This window comes from Lagopus leucura, unplaced genomic scaffold, assembly GCF_019238085.1.
Source record: "Lagopus leucura isolate 7727_CA_CO unplaced genomic scaffold, USGS_WTPT01 Super-Scaffold_100001, whole genome shotgun sequence".
In the NCBI taxonomy this organism is placed as follows: domain Eukaryota; kingdom Metazoa; phylum Chordata; class Aves; order Galliformes; family Phasianidae; genus Lagopus; species Lagopus leucura.
In genome coordinates this window covers 28,073,535-28,091,157 of record NW_024962262.1, presented here as the reverse complement: position 1 = coordinate 28,091,157, position 17,623 = coordinate 28,073,535, and positions in this window count along the sequence as shown.

The following is a 17,623-nucleotide window of genomic DNA, read 5'->3' as shown; positions in this document are numbered from 1 at the left end:
AGATTACTATTTCTTAATTCTGTATAAATTTTGAAATATTTTAGAGCAAGCTTATGTATTAAATGCAGATGTCTGCAAATGAAAGAGCTAAAATCCTGTGGCAGACAGTGGGAGTTCTAACTGGTTGTTCACACAAGTGTTTTGCGCCATTTGAGTTATCTGAGGATATTTGTGATATTTGCATGAGTCTGGCACTAAGATATGGCACTAAGTACATGTATCCATGCAACTGAATAGTCTGATGATCTACAATCTGGAGGCTCAGTGCACTTTTAAATTATCCCAAAGCAAATGACTTTGCTTATGTGAATAACACTCTAGACACCACTGACTGAATTGTCTAGGACTCTCTTGATTAGCTTAGACAAATTTATCACTTCCTAACTTAGATGTCTGAATCTGGAACAGAATCTTACTGTAACATCCTGTTCTTACTTATTTGACAGTTGCATAATCAATTTAAGTGACTATACAGCATACCGGTTGAGAAATATAATACATTTTTCCTATTTTAATTGATTATTAATCTATTTAAAAAGCACTGCAATTATTTTAACAGGAACAAGTATGATTTATTGTCCTGACAGTTTTCCATGTTCTTTGTGTTTAATGAGGTATACTAAATATAAGTAAAAACTTCACATCCCACATCTCACAGTTGTATCTATGGGAATGAACAGTCCTGTTATTGTCAAAAATAATTTCCTGAGCATAGACTTCGTGGAGCATAACACAGAACAGTGGCTTATAAAATACACTGTCCAACAACAGTGTCAGTGAGATTTTTCCAGCTGTGTAGAAAAAGGCAGGAATGTTATCATCTACATTAAGAAGGACTAAACATATTGCAATCACTCCTTGTAGATATTCATCTAAGGTGCACTTAAACAAACTTAATGAAGGACTTTCTACTAAGTTCCTAATCTGTTATGTTATCCAGTATATATAGGAAGGTTGTTATTGCTCTGACTCTTAAAGGGTAAGGCTTCTGACTCTTAAAAAATGAAATATTTCAATCAGCTGCAAGCATTTTTCTAATGATAGCATCTAGAACATCACGTGTGTTTCCAATGTCCACTGATTCTGGTGGAAAAAGATGACCGTGTCTCACCACAGATGCTTTTAGTCAAACAAATAGATTCATACAGTCATGTACAATGCTTCTTATAAAGTAAAATGTGCATTAAAACATGTTAGCTGGTACAGATACTATCCTAGGATCACTTTCCCATAACTGAGCAATTTTCAACCCAGAAATGTCCTGCACCCAATCTAGTGTTTTCATGGCCTTTAATGACCCATCTATTCATTTCTGTAGCCTACTTTCTTTAAACATCCTTGGACTATTGTCTATAATATCTTTCAGCATGGAGTTCCACACTCAGAGTATAAAGATATTGTTCAGTTGGCAAAAGAAGGTATGATTAATTTTACCCTAAACACTTTCAAGCAGATTCTTGTAGATGTATTTCAATATCCTTATGAGGACTGAAGGTAGACTATAGATCTATAGATCTATACATTGATCTATAATTCCTTGCTTGCATTGCAACACTTAACCTATACAATGAACTTCTTAGTAGGGGTCATTAGCTCAGGTGCAGCACAAAGCAAATTCATCTAACTGGATACATATGTTTCCAGGTTCTCTGTACCAAGCTGCGCTGTTTTCTGTAGACATTTATTATTCTTCTGTTACTGCCTATGCTTTTATCAAATTGTAGGAAATAAATATATACCAGATTCTTTTCCTTGTCTTTGCGGTCTCAATTCCAGCAAGAATTTCCAAGAATGATGTAAGGTACATGAATCTTAGCAGTGTCACCTTTTTGCTGTAAGATAAATGGATGAATAGCAACACACTTAAGCTTTTAGAGTTTCCTCTCATGGGACGGGAGACCTATGTCAATATTGGAGCATAGTAAATTTAGACTTTTCATCAATGTGTTTGAAGAAATGTTCAAGTCTTATTCAGTGTAGTAAGTTTTCACTTCGCACTATCTGATAGTGTCTAAAGTTTCTTGTGGTCTCTTGCAAAGAATATGAGCTTTTCCTTCGTCGATTATAATTATTACTTCTTCAGCATCAGTCTCTAAATCCAGAAAGATTAGATTTGCATCCTGCTTGGGGTGAAACAGACAGGACAGTCATCAAACATAATGTCAAGCATAAACCCCAGATGTACTTAGTGCCACAAAATGCAGATAAGGTTAGATGCACTGGTGGAATCTGGCTGGGTAAACCGTGTTTATAACTACTTTGCACAGCAGCAGAAAGCAAGGAGGATAAACCAGTTTATCTGGTCTATTGATTTCTTGCTGCTCTGAATCCTGATACTTTGATTTTTTTTTTTTTTTCTTGAATCATCATGCTGCCAAAAAAAAGAAAAAAAAAAAAAAAAGGTGAAACTGATGCTGATGTTTAGGGCTATCTCCCTAGGGGTAACATATGGATCAGGTATGCAGGTTGCTGGCAGAGGATTTTCTAAGGTAAGTCTTCAAAGCATGCAGATACAGGTCTCGCTTTAGGAAGGGTTTCAAACCCACCTCTCCCATTTTGCATGTTAAATGTGGCCTAGAGGAACATCCACCCACACCAAATGGAAAAGCCAAATTTCCTTCCAGTTCCAAAAACATTATAGACATCTGCCAAATAGCATTTCTAATTCTTCCCATAAAAAATGGAAAGCTAAACAGAAGCATCACCCTTCCAATAAATCCATTCCAAACTCTTCCTGATTTATTCCAGATCCGCTGCATTTTGGTGAGGCTGTTAAGTAATACCCACCTGTGTTCTTCATAAGGGGCTTATCTCAGAATTTATTTTATAAGAGTGTTCCTCCAGAGGCTTTTTAAAATGCTCTAAAAATCATAAAGACACAAAGTTTGACTTCTGATATGTGTGTTCAATTCCTATTGACTTCAGTGAGGGTTTTCAAGCTGGAATAGACCACAGAGTAGGAAACATTTATTTAGGCACACTAAGGAAAATGAGTAGTTCTGAATAAATGTTAATATTTCCATCAACAATAACAAAATCTAAACACTTTAGTTTGATTTTTTTTTTTTTTAATGTACAAAAGAAGCAAAGCATTAAAATATATTTAAGAAATCAAAGGAATGGTGAGATAATGAAAGGCAAGAACTTCTTATCAGGATTTTTTTATGACCTAATTCATGCTTGTCCAACCTTTTGGCTTGCCTGGACCACATCAAAGCAAGAACTGTCTTGGGCCATGTATCTGTAGGCTGCTCCAAAAGTAATGCCTCCTATTTATTTTTATGGAAACTACAACAAATAGAATGAGCAAGTAATTCTGCTAGATAATGCAAACTCTCAGCTACAGAACTCTATTTTCAACATAGTCACCACCATTATCTGTGCATTTTTGCCAGTGATAAACAAGACCCCGTGTGCCATGCCTGACAAATCCTGCACTATCATAGGTGACTCACGGTCACTGCCACCACTGCTGAAATGCACCACCCACCACCTCACTGTGCTCATATCCATTGTCTGGTCTCCATTAATGTTCAGCAAGCATTAATGAATGTGAATCTGTGCAAGTTTTTCTGCATGCAGGAATTCAGTTCTGCACCTTTGTTGCATACACTTTCACATTAGATGCCATTTTCCAGACTGCTGTCATTTGTCACACAGCAACAAAATGTAGTGGAATATTGGTGAGATGATTCATCCTCTACTGCAATACCATCAATATCCACACCTGATGTTCTGGGCCAACATAATAAAATAGGAGGCATAACATTTGGAGCAGATGTCATAATATTTGTAATATAGTTAATATCATAAAATCTATAATATAGTTAATGTATATAAGTAACAAAGCTTATTTTAGCTGTTAATATTTTTATTAAAGCATTATGAAAAGTGAGAGCAACAAACAGTAACACTTGCAGGGTATTTGTCCTCGATTTTGTGAAACTAAAGCATCAGCCCGATTTGATGGCAGTGGTTGCAATTCTTAGAGAGCGTTCAGTGTTCAGTAGACATTCAGAGGGTGTTCAGTAGAGATTTTTGATGAAATTTTACTATTCCTGTGCTTTATCATTCAAAACAGTTTTTTATAAGTGCATGTACTGCATAAAAGAGCAATGACATTAAGGTGCGACTGTGAAATGAGGGATATTTCTCTTTGGTAAGATTATTCTTATGACAGTGTGATAATGAGAAATGATCAAATTATTATTTGAGTTGAATATTTGGCTGCAGCTCAATACATTCCACTTGAAAATTCACAGGTGATTTTCGTAAACTGAAAATAGCAAATACACGCACACACACACACACAAAAAGATCAGGAATCTTGAAACATATTCTCAGATTCCTTTATCAAGGCTGCATTTTTATGTTTTTTGTTTTTTGGTTTTTTTTTTGTTTGTTTGTTTTGTATTGTTTTTTTGCTGTTCAGAGCACCGTGTTTAGTCAATGCATCAAAATCCATAAGCTCATTTGCCGTACCTTGAGCTGGCAGTGCACTGGTTTCAGCCCAGACAGCTCTAATAGTGCAAGGACGATTTTGTTGTTGCTGAGTGATGGGTGCATGCCTAGGTCTGGGCTGGGCCACCTGGCAGAGCAGAGCCACTGTCCTTAATAGTGTGGGGCAGGGGATAGCCACAGTGCAAGCTGTGCCACGCTGCATGCAGCCCACAGGCCGTGGAGTGGACATGCCTGGCCTAATTATTCACATCTTGCAAGAGATGTCATAACTAAAACGTAAATGAAGAATAAAGCTTTAGCTCATTTTATTAATTTTTTTTTATTAGAATGGTGAGATTGTTGAAAAGCATCCAAATTTGCATTGCCATAAAGAAAATATGTCTGAAGATTTTATCCTTTGTATTATAAGGATGTTGAAAGTGCTGTTTTTGGTTGTCACTGTTGTGCCTCTGTTTGTTCTGCAAGTATTTTTTGCAACCTGACTCAGACAAGAAGACCCAAGTTCCTCTGGCTATGCCCTGACCTGGTCAGACAGAGCCAGATCCTGTCCAAAATCAAGTAATTGCACATGGGTTGTTCAACCATTCTTGTTACCTCAAAAGCAAAAGTGCCATGTGAATGTGTCTGTATATGACTTGTTTCAGAGCTCCCTCAAGTCTGGTCATTTTGAAGAACAGACAGACAAGCTTGCATCTGCCTGTACCTGTCCCTAGACATACCCTAGAGCTGCTAAATAACTGATTTTTTTTTTTTTCTAATGTCACAGTAAACAATGAATATGGAATGTCAAGTAATCATCGTGGAACTAAAAAATCCTCAACAAAGAGAATGAGCAAAACAATGCAAATAGAAAGAGATTTTTTTCCTCCCACACCCATAAACTGTCATGAAAGTGCAATAGCTGGAATTGACGTAAACTCTTTTTGAAAAGCTAATTTAGCAGTGCTCAGTCATCTTTTATTTTCTTCATTATTCCCCTATTTTAATATGCTTTTTCTGTATTTAAGAACCTGAACTTTGATATTCCTAAAATGTGAGCAAGAAATACTGGCTATTTGTACAAGAAGAACAAGATAGCCTGTGAAATCTTCAATTTTCTTTCTTAAAATTAAAGGTTCTGGTAAACTCTGGATATGTTTTTGTACTTTGAAGTCAAAAGTGTTGCATGAACGTGTCCTTTGGCAAAATTTTCCCAAAGTATATTTGTTAGTAAATTCAGTAATGTTGCAAAGTAAAAATGCCCATTAAAGTGCATGAGGAACCATTAGTCTCTTCAGTAATATACTAGCAGATACAAAAAAAGAATATCCTGGATAAAAACAGAAAATAAGTGTATAGTCCTCAGGCTGATACTATCTAGTCATCTAGAGCTAGGCTCTCTAGCATCATTCACTCAACTAACATAAATATTCCAGGGTTAGTCATTTGTTTTCATTTTTCTTATAGTTTATTTCTTCCCTGTCAATGTTTAAAAGACATCTTTTCCAGACTCTACCAGTAACATTGCTGTTTAGTGCAGTCCTTTGCCATATGCTATGGTCCCTAATCTGTGGATCCACTCTACAAGCCTTTTTTTGTGATGGCTTACCTTTATTTCTGTAATTTTCATGAATTAAAAAAGAGAATCAATGAACAACGTTTCTTTGGAAATACTCTCACAGCAATACATTGAATAAGAATTTATGGAACACTTTTAAAGGTCTTTTCCAGGCCTTCTGGGGGCCTAATGACTTGAGAGATAGAAGGAAATACGGACCAAAGCTTTTGCACCTAACTTGGGTCCCTATCCAAACTCCACCTTCAGATGGATCAGAGAGCTTGCTTAAAGAACTGTTGGTCCTTGGTGTAGACAAAGAACTATTCCATTTTAAACTAACAGTAGGATTCCATATCCACAAATAATACACTCTGAAGAAAGCTTTTAAAGCCCTTACTCTTGCTGTGGTTTGAGCATAGCTGTATGCTACAACATATAACTTTGTTCCAATAAGAAACAAATATGTGGCAGCCAAGTCCAGAGGAGCAGCAGAGTCCGAGAAGATGAGATTTAATTTCTCAAGGGCTTTTATGTGAGCAGCAGAACTTTACACCTAAAATATCTCCCATTTCAGTGTGAAACAGTAATGTGCCCCAGAAACAGAACAGAACATGGAGTATGTATGGGGCTTCAGGATTCTATATAAAGTTAGAAGATCTGGTGAGCCATCTCAGACATTTCTCCAGCTGCTTTGATGACATAATTGGTTTCACTGTCTACAGTGGCACCATTGTCATATTAAACAATGACTGTTCGAAAACTATCCTCTCTGCTTTCCAGACAGTCATATACTGCAGAAAGAAAATTCTTCGTCACGTCATCATGTTTTCTTTTTTTTTTTTTTCTTGTCTTTTTTTTTTTTTCCCTCCCACATAATTCCCTTTTGTCCTTCAGGTCTTAATTGCAATTCATTATTATTTTTGTGAAGAGCAGCCCCATGAAGGCAAAGAGTTAAAGACGTCACTTTAAATGACAAAAGCTGAACACTTTACCCCACTTTCAGTCTCTCATCTATTCATCCTTTTCATTGTGAACTTCGCTATTTCAGCTTTCTAAGCTCTTCAACTACCTGCCCCTAATTTGTATTCCTGGGAAGAGGCCTAGGCTGGTTATTTTGCATTTGTGTGCTAATGGTGATGAGTTTGCCTCTAAGAGGAGAACGGGGAGGGGAGGGCAGGAACCTCCAAAAGAGTTTAAGTGGGAGTGGGGGTGAAGGTGCAGGAAGGGTTGTTTGGGGGAGAGTCATGCTGAATTTTAACCCTGAATGCTTTCTTATACAATTTAGCACAAAGCCCTCCTGATTATATGGAAAATGACACCCTGTGAAAACTTGCCTGTTCATATATACCTTTTCAGCAAATAGGTTAGTGAAGTGTCTGAAAAACCTGGGAGACAGAGTTGGGTCATCATTTTATTAACGACCTATATTTTCCAAAGCTTTTTTTTTCATGTTGTTCTGAAAATTATGCAACATATTCAAAGTATGTATAGTATTCTGGAATATGTTTACAAAGGGAAACAGTCTGTACATGTAGATGATAGCAGTGCAACTCAGTTTTGCTTTGTTGATAAAACCATTTACTTTCACAGGGTTAATTTTGCCTGTGCACTTAGATGCCATGTGAGATAAAATACCTTTCATTAGATTAAATAGGCAAACAGGCTTTTTGACTTATTGACTAGTATTTCAAAGCTGAGCATTTCTTATGCTAATCATTTTTATAACTAATTTAATAGACGTACAAGAATGTCATTATGAATAATTAGAGATGTTAGCAATTTAGTTTCTAATTAACCAGGTATGTAGCAGACCATTACAGAGGGGAATACTCATTAGTGAGAGGCATGGGTGTTTTACTGCTTAATAGAGATTCTGCCTATATTTTAAAACGATTGGGTTGTTCACACTTTTTGATACACAGCACTTTTCTTTCATGCTGTTTGGTACATCAGCTTGTTGTACTTGATCACATGGTAAACCAGACAACAGCAGCATGCACCTGATGCAACAAGGCATGCAGGCAGTCATTTTCCATTTCATGAACCATTGCATGACAGTAGTTCTCACCTCAACTCCACACCCAAAAGGGGAATTTGCAATAGGGGCATCTTTCTTTTGCAGGTGTAAATTGTTATTAATACAACTAAGCATGTAAGCATTAGATCTTCAAATCTGCGTCCATGATTCATTTTGTGAGCAAAAATGAAAGTGCTAATGTCTCCCCACTATCTGAGCTTATACTTACTTTACGATATGTAGCATAGTAATATACTTCATCCATCTGCTCTGTCTAGGCTTCTTCATGGCAGTCTCTTGGGTATGAGAAAGGCTGCCCCTTTAGACTCCATCATCTCTTGAGTGAATTTCAACATGCCACTGCCATTTCTGCTGTTATTAGCTTTTGCTTTCTTTAGTCACAATTTTCAATTTTTTTATTTAAGTGTTCTAATTCTGTTTCAATAAGACACAATCATAACGCAGCCACCTGAAGGCAGACTTTCTTCCCTTCCATTTGAAAAAAAAAAAAACAAAAAAAAAAACATGAATATTTGCAGTTTCTCATACACTGAAGAGCTGGAAATCAATTTGAGTCAGTACAGTCAGGTTTTTTTTTTTTTTTTTTTTTTTTTTTTAAAGAGACTGAATATTGATTACAGTAATCATAAGTCATTTTGCAGTATTAGTGTGTTAGCAATATGGACAAGCCATTAAGCTCTCTGAGAAGGGCAGTCTGCCCCATGATTTATTAGTCTATGGAAAGCAAGAGAGTGACAGTTTCATTGAGCTATGCCAGCAAATAAACCTGAAGGAGAACAGTTCCCTCCATGTTCTGACACTGGAGTCATGTAGAAACGTGCATCCTAATAATGGCAGTCCTTGTCTATAGAATGAAGCTGTGCACAGTTTTTCAAAAGTCACTAAGTTGAACAGCTGCAAATTCTGTTCAGCCCAAATACGTGTAAAACCTCCACCTGCCATGCACTGCAGTTTAACTAGATTAGTTTAACCCTCCCCTTCAGTTAACCAGCACAGTTTTCTCATTTTGTATGAAACACAACTGGCTTAAAGCCAGATCATTCACTGTTTCTGTGCAAAACTCTTTGTGATTCTTCTTCCTTGGAAATAAGTGTGTTCCATTTCAAATCTTGGTTTGCAGTCTGTACAAAAAATAGCAGAAGGTGTAAATTAAAATGAACTCCTATTTTAGTTCAAGTGTTCGCAGAGGGAAGAAGTATAGATGGAGATTCCTGATATGCTTATTAGCCTACTTATGGATATTGTATTGCCAGTTAAACTTTGCCTAAAATACAATTAAACGTACTTAGTCAGATTAGAAAATATTTTTTCTTTTCATAGCAGAGATTAGAGCACTAACCACAGCTATGGAAAATTGGTGTTCAGTGCCTGCTCTACTATAGATATCATAATACAAATGACCTTGGGCAAGTCACTTAGCATATATTTGCACTGCAATCAGACAACCTAACCTTAAAGTTCAGCATTCCTGAACTTTTTAGCAGCACCAGCAGACCACTGTCAACCCCCACTGCTTTCAAAGACCACTATGGCCCCCTATAAAAATTTTAATCATAAGCATCATTGTGACAAACTTTGTTTTAAACATTTCAGTAAACCACTCACTATAAACTGGGGACAGTGATGGGAATCACTGCAGTGGCACTGCTTCAACATGGGTTAAATGCTGAGGGATCTAGGCTGATTTGTGCACCCTGAGCTGCTCTGTCTGTTCTTCCACAAGTGCCTGTGCAAGTCTGGCAACCACTGGCTCTCATGTTCCTGTCCTTCCTGCTGCCACCCTTCCCAATTGCAGATGTTGGGTAAAGGATTCTTATACTGCACGTGTGACCTGAACGCAAATGTGTCAAAAGGAATGCAGGTCGTGGTGATAATTTGAGTCTTTACTATGCGTTCTAAAGTTGTATATTATTGAGAATTCTCTGGGAAGTCCTCGTGGGCACTGTTTGAGGAAGGAGCAAACCACTAAAATGAAAATGGGAGGTTGTAAGTGTCAAAAATTATCTCAGTTCTATTGGTTTAACCAATATCTGACTCATCTGACCTCTCTCTAGCCTGACTAGAGAGGAGATTATTTAAAAAAAAAAAAAAAGTTTCCAGGCCATTTTCAAAGAACAGGCAGTATTAAAAGGAAGGAGGCTGAGCTGATGATGTTCAGCAAGAACCTCTGCAGAAGTCAGAATCTGACAGTTTGCTAGGGTTTGCTCTCTGAGTTAATGTGACAAACCTGAGCACGAAACATGAGGCTGGAAAATTTGTAGAGTAACGCTTACTTCTGGCTGAAATGAGTGGGAAGGGTACCTACATGCCACATTCAGAGAATACAAAACAAGAAGCAGTGTAAGCAGAATTATTAGAAACATCACATTTGAGAAACAGATTGGAGTGGTCTAAATCAGTATGCAATTTTTTATTCCTGTGACAAATTATAACACAGTGCTTCTATACAGAAGTTTCACTTGAGTTTGGATAAAAATTAATTGGGATGCATGCCACACCCTCTTTTGCTAGAAGTAAACCAACTGCATGGTATCATGAGCTTATTGCACTGGTTAAAATAACCAAGGCAAACCAAACAAACTGAACCAGGACTGGGCATCATATTAAGTTAGCGGCTGTTATCTTTTTGCAGGCAATCAGAATGTAAACATTAATGGATACAACTACATCAGCTGTACTTACACATTGTATGCCTTTTCATTGATGCTCTTTTCTAAGAGATGAAGACCCGTACAGCTGTCTTTTTTCTCTACATTTTTCTCTACATGCTGCATTTGAAACTTCTTGGAGAAAGGCAAAAATCTTTCAATCTAGCTTTCACTGTGCAATGACTGAAATAAATATTGTTTTGTCATGTACAGGTTATTGCATAGTAGAAAGTTGTCTGAGCCAGTTTCCTAAGATTAGGTGATGACATATTCAAATGTCACTTATTCTAATCATGTAAGCAGTATGTGCATATTAATAAAGATCCTCTGTGCTGAGATTTTTTTTTTTTTTTCTGGGTAGTAAACTGTGTTCAGATACATAAAAAAAAGAATAATTTAGTTATAACTGTTCTACAAGTTTATTGCAAACTAAAGCCACAATTGCAATATTGGATGCCACAAAAGAACTTGCTTTTAAGATATCTAGATTTCTTTGGCCGCAATAGCATATACCATTTTACATTACCAGATGCTAAGACTCCATAGATTATCTGACAGCAAATACTATATCAAAGACAGTTCAAAAGAAAAGTAAAAATGATTTTCATATTTTTAATCTTGCCTGCAGATGGGTTAGGATAATCTGTCATAGTTCAGAAGCAGAAAAGAAAAGAAACAGGCTGTATGTAAGTTAGCTCAGTGGTCTGTTTCAAATATAGTTTGGATACAATGAGAAAAACAAACAGGTCTTTGCTTGAGAAAACAGATGCAACAGGCAAGTGCAAAATCTTACTTTGCTCATTTCAAAAACAAAAAGAAAAAAAAAAAATTTATATATATATATAATCTAGCTCTTTAGGAGAGAGAGCAAGAGAGAGATGATTCCAAAGATCATGTGTGAGCCTTTCATTTCTGGGAAACTTTCTGCACTTTCCCCTTCCTCTTCCCACACATGCTGAATCCACAAATCCAGATGGTCTCAAGAGGACGTCTCTTGGTACAGCCACCTCCTATACCATGCTTGTACAGCAAGAGGAGATGCCTCACTGCAGATGCTCTAGAATCCCACAGGACCAATAGTTACCCTGCACGACGATTCACAAACTGCACTGAAGGGGCAGCGGGGAATCTGAGTGTGTTCTTTATTTCTGCACAGGGAAAACTGCCTGCACTGAACCCTGCTCAGGGGCCCAAATGATCTCAAAGCTCAGTGCTTACAAAGAGTGTGACTCCTGCTTGGCAGCTCCAGCCATACGCATCCCAGGCCCTTGTCTTTTGGTGACACAATGTTCCCTCTCCGCCTGGCACAGCGCTGAACTGAAGAGTGGGACCTGGAAGACAGAAAAGAGCTTGACGCTAATAAAATGTACAGTCTGCCATTATTATCTGACCTTATTTTGGTTTATAGCCACTCAAGCACAGCCTTTGTCACCTGCTTACCTGCTTTTCTTAGCTATTTCCCTTGACTGACACCTATTTGGTTTTGAGCATTGGCCTGGGATTCAAATGTGTACTGGCTTGAACTCGGAGAAAGCAAAAGGCTTGTGTTTTGCACACAGCAACCCTTGTGTCACCTTCTCCGAGTTTAGTTACGCCTGAATACCTTGCAGCACCCTTCAACCAGCCTGTATGGAAGGGTTTACCGGAAAAAAAAAAAAAAAGAAAGAATGAAAGAAAAAGCAGAATCGGGGGTGGGATAGATAACCAAATGCCCGATATCGGGAAAGGGGGGAGGGGAGTAATGGTTATTTGCCACCAACAATAAAGTGGATGTTTACTGTCCCTGGCCGCACACCCTCGAGCGACGTCTGTGCTCCCCCCGCGCCGGATGGCTCCACAGCTCAGTGCCTTGGCTTAGGTGCAGTTGGAAATGCCCGAGAATGGCTCTTTGTTGATTTTCGCCTGTGCGAGAGCCTGGTGTTGCTGCGAAGCGAAGTGCTATTGAATTTGCTCACTCAGGCAGAACACTCGACAGGAAGGAAGGAAGCAGCCATTCTTTCTGGTCCTATTGTCTGGCCACCAGGCTTAGGCAATCAAACAGCCCAGTGGCCCGGCAGCGGCTCCCGCTCCTGCCACTTCTGGTGGGCCTGGGGGAGGAGGAGGAGGGCAGGGGGAGGGCTGCCTGCTCACGGTTGGAACTTGGTTTTCCCCCTCGCATCTCTGAAGTGCTCCTCAGGACCGTGAGCTGTGTAACCGCGCACTTATAGAGTGGGCGTAATGAGGAGAAAGGAGAGAGAGGGTGGCAGAGTAAACCTGTCTTTGGAAACAGACACATTTGAAACAAATGTAAATACACCCCTCCCTCCGCCAGCCTGATTGCACAGTGTCATACTCAGCTCCCTTTCCTTCCCACAAAAATGGAGCAAAAAGCAGAGATGGAGGGACAGGTGCTGGCAGGCCCCTGTTTGCAGTGTACTTGTGCCACAGTGGGCTCTCATGAGAATTCACTAAGTGAGGGCACAAATGGGACAGCTGGTCTCCAAAAGACCAGACTAAAAATCTGTCTGCCTTTGCATTTTATCTGTCATATTACATCCTTACAATATCTCCACACTTCCAATCTAAATTCACTTTGCAACCATAAAGTGCCTACGTGGATGCTGCAACATTGTCTCTTTCACTCACACTAAGGTCTCTATGGGAAAGTCCATAGTGGGTGTCTGGATTCACTGTATATGCTAGCTGTTGGCTTTTCTGTTTGATTGTAGAATCACAGAATCATTAAGGTTGGAAAAGATCGCTGAGATCATCGAGTCCAACCACCAACTACTAATCCGTGTCCCTCAGTACCACCTCCCTTGAGCACCTCCAGGGACCATGATGTTCTCTCTGGGCAGCCTGTTTTAACACGTTACCACTCTTTCTTAGTAGATTTTTTTCCTAATATCCAACCTGAACCTCCCCTCATGCAATTTGAGGCTATTTCCTCCCATCCTATTGCTGTTACCTGGGAGATGAGGCCGACCTCCTCCTCGCTACAGCCTCCTTTCAGGGAGCTGAAGAGAGCAATAAGATCTTCCCTGACCCCTAATCTCAACAAGTTTTCCTCAGACAGTATGACCCAGTGGCAGATCAGTGAAAAGTGTGTTGGAGATGTCCTTCTTAATATCATGGGACAGATTACGCATGGGCAAACCTCAGCATCATGGGCACTGTCCCCACGTCCAACCATGTTGGGTTGCTTCGAGCATTGTGTTCAAACCCAGAAAGATTTGCTTATACATGGAAGGCTACGGATATTTATATGCCATTTTGTTAACAAAAAGACATGCATTTCCGTGATGAGTTTTGGCCTTGGAATATATCCAGCTTTCCACATTTGTCTTAATAAAATTTGTACTGAACCTTCTCACACTTGTTCTGGTGCAACTCTGTAATAACTTGGATGAGTTTACGGACTTATTCCAGATTTACTAGTGCAATAGGCAATCATCAGCACACATTGTATGTGTTGAGGTTTTTTTTCCTTTTTAACTGAAACAAGTGGAAATTACTAGAACAGAGAGACATTTGAAGCCAAGCAGAACTCTTGGGTTTGGATTTTATTACAAACTTAAATCTCAGGCCAGTTTTGATAGGATTTGTAAACGTTTTGAGCAAATGTGGGCCGAGTTTCAAGTGAGGCTGGACTCAGTTGTGAGGGAATCTGGGCCAAGGTATGTTTTTGAGTGGAAAGCATATGAAACTCAGTGCATTTTCCTGATTTAGAGTCTTGCTTTGATGTACTTCGTCCATTCAAACCTGAAACTCAAAGCAAAAACCCACATGGTGTGAGTGCACTGGAGCCAAAACTGTAATAAAAAATTCCCTTGAAAGACCATGATTCAAAGCTAGCACAGTTCCAGATACTTCTTATAAGCTGTTACTGGGATTGTTATTTTGCATAGACATTTCTTTTCAGAAATTTTAAATAATCTGGAATCCTTACTAATTAGCAGATTCTTGAAAAATCACAATAATATTGTGGGGATTGTAGTGAGGTGCAAGGATTCAAGATTAATATATTTTTTAATATTGTGTCTACTAATGTATAAGTAATTAATTTCATTTTTATTATCTAGCCTTAGATAAGATGCATTATTTGTGATCCTACTCTAGATATGTGTGTAGCCATGCTCAGAGCTGTGGTGTCTGAGAGCCTTCCAACAGTGCATAAAGCAATGTAAATAACATATGTTGTGCTGTTTTACTGTCTCGTCCTTTCCTTTGAGATGCAACATGTGAAATGGAGTCTCATATTGGCAGGTTTTTTTGTGTCATGGTTTGTCTTATAATCAAGAAACTGATTTCAAATTTCAAATTTGAAAAAAAGTCTTAAAGGGCAAAAGAATGGAGGATATTACTGGTTAAAAGCTGGAGAGAAAAATCCCGTGAGATAGTACTGAACATATTTCTTTTTTTCTTTTTTTATTTTTTGCCATTGACAGATATTTTCACTTCACTGTGACACAAGCTCTATGCACGTATTCACATATCCGGGCAGAACTGCTTTCAAGCTTTTTTGTTTGAACACAGTTATGCAATTAGTTTTAGAGCTCAGCATGCCTTTGATAACAGAAAGTATGCTATGAGCCAACTTTTCTCTCCTTTACAGATGCATCAGAATTCCATATGAGCAGCCACCCAGTGACTTGACTGACTTTCGCATTTCCAGTTAACTACACTGAATCATAAAATTCTGGGAAAGGATCTGAGGAAAGGATCTCCATCTACTGCAACACTTCAGCAGTAAGGCTGAATTTGCATTACATGTGGAGAATCACATGTTGGAGTGCATCATTCATAGCCCCATGAAGATCTGTTCGATGCTTCTGCGAGGGGCTCATAGTCTCTGTCTGCCTGCTTGTGGAACACCCAGAGAGCAGATGGGAGGTCCACATGTGTCTTACTGACAGGATCAGGCCCTGTGGCTGGAAGTAGTCAAAATATTTCACAGTATCAGCAATAATTCCAGTACCAGAGGTCTCCTGTCTTGAACAGATCTGTAATTAATCCTCCTTTGCCTGAACTGTGATCCTAACAGTCCAGGGCCAAGGGGAAGCAGGTCAGAGTTGAGGACTGATTCTCTTACTTCCACATCTCATCAGAATCATTAGCTGGCAGACCATGGCTTGGACAGGTACACTCTTGGCTGGATAAGGAACTGGCTGGAAGGCCAAGCCCAGAGAGTGGTAGTGAATGGAGCTAAATCCAGCTGGCGACCAGTCACGAGTGGAGTTCCCCAGTGGTTGGTGCTGGGGCCTGTCCTCTTCAATATCTTTATTGACACTAGGATGAGGGCACTGAGCACTCTCAGTAAGTTTGCAGATGACACCAAGTTGGCTGGAATTGTCGATCTGCCTGGGGGTAGCAAAGCTCTACAGAGGGATCTGGACAGGCTGGATTGCTGGGCTGAAGCCAATGGGATGAGGTTCAACAAGACCAAATGCCACCTCCTGCACTTTGGCCACAACAAACCCAGGCAATGCTACAGGCTTGGGGCAGAGTGGCTGGAGGACTGCGTAGAGGAAATGGACCTGAGGGTATTGGTTGATGCTTGGCTGAACATGAGCCAGCAGTGTGCCCAGGTGGCCAAGAAGGCCAATGGCATCCTGGCTTGCATCAGAAACGGTGTTGCCAGCAGGAACAGGGAACTGATTGTCCCCCTGTACTCAGCACTGGTGAGGCCGCACCTCGAGTACTGTGTCCAGTTTTGGGCCCCTCACTGCAAGAAAGACATTGAGTCCCTGGAGTGGGTTCAAAGAAGGGCAACAAGGCTGATGAGGGGTCTGGAGCACAGGCCTTATGAGGAGTGGCTGAAGGAGATGGAATTATTCAGGCTGGAGAAGAGGAGGCTCAGGGGAGACCTCACTGCTCTCTATAACTACCGGAAGGGAGGTTGTAGTGAGCTGGGGGTTGGGCTCTTCTCTTGTGTAACTAGTGGCAGAACTAAAGGGTGTGTTTTCAATCAGTGCTTGGGGAGATTTAGGCTGTACGTTAGGAAATACTGCTTCTCTGAAAGAGTGGTCAGGCACTGGAATGGGCTGCCCAGGGAGGTGATGGAGTCACTGACCCTGGAGGTGTTCAAGGAATGTTCAGATTTTGTGTTGAGAGATATGGTTTAGTGAGAACTATTGGTGATAGGTGGATGGTTGGACTGGATAATCTAGTAGGTCTTTTCCAACCTTGGTGTTTCTGTGTTTCTGTGATTCCATGATTCTGCAATTCTGAGAATCAGAGATGGTCTCAAATGTTGTCTGGTAGTGGGAACTGAACTTTTTTTCCAGTATGAAAAAGAGAAATTAGAAAGAAGTGCTGTGGTAATGCTATGATCAAGAAAACATAGAGGAAGTGAAGCAGCGAGGAAGCAGAAGAGGAATCAAATGCATGTTTGCAGAATAGTCACTGCTACTCTTCCATACACACTGCCATCACCAGTGGCCTTTCCCAGGAATAAATGCACAGATTCATATTCTGTTTTTCCTTTTCCTTAGAAGTTCAGAATGAAATAGCAAACATGAAGAAGCTCTCCCATGTTCTATCTCCATCCATTCTTCCTCCTGGCAAGTGCTGTCAGTTCTTTTTGCATGCAAAGCAATATGAATTAGAGCAAGAATTACATTTAAGACCCTTATAACAACCAGTGAAAGCTACACTGGACAGCTGTCATAATGTAGTATCACAAATAGAGAAGTGAATTGCTGTTACTTAACTTATTGACTTACAGGTATGAAGCCAGTGAGTTATACAAAGAACCTTCCCATATTAAATCTCTGCATAGCACAGGAGGAATGAGAAAACATTGTGTTCTTGACACCTCAGTCCAGGCCCAGACTAAAACCAGGCCACCCTACCTGGCATAATCTGTGTGCTCTTAGAGGATTGACAAAGCAACCACATGCTTGCTCCGCTTCCTTTCTTTTACCTTACAATTCAGATAGGCCAAAATCAGGTCGTAAT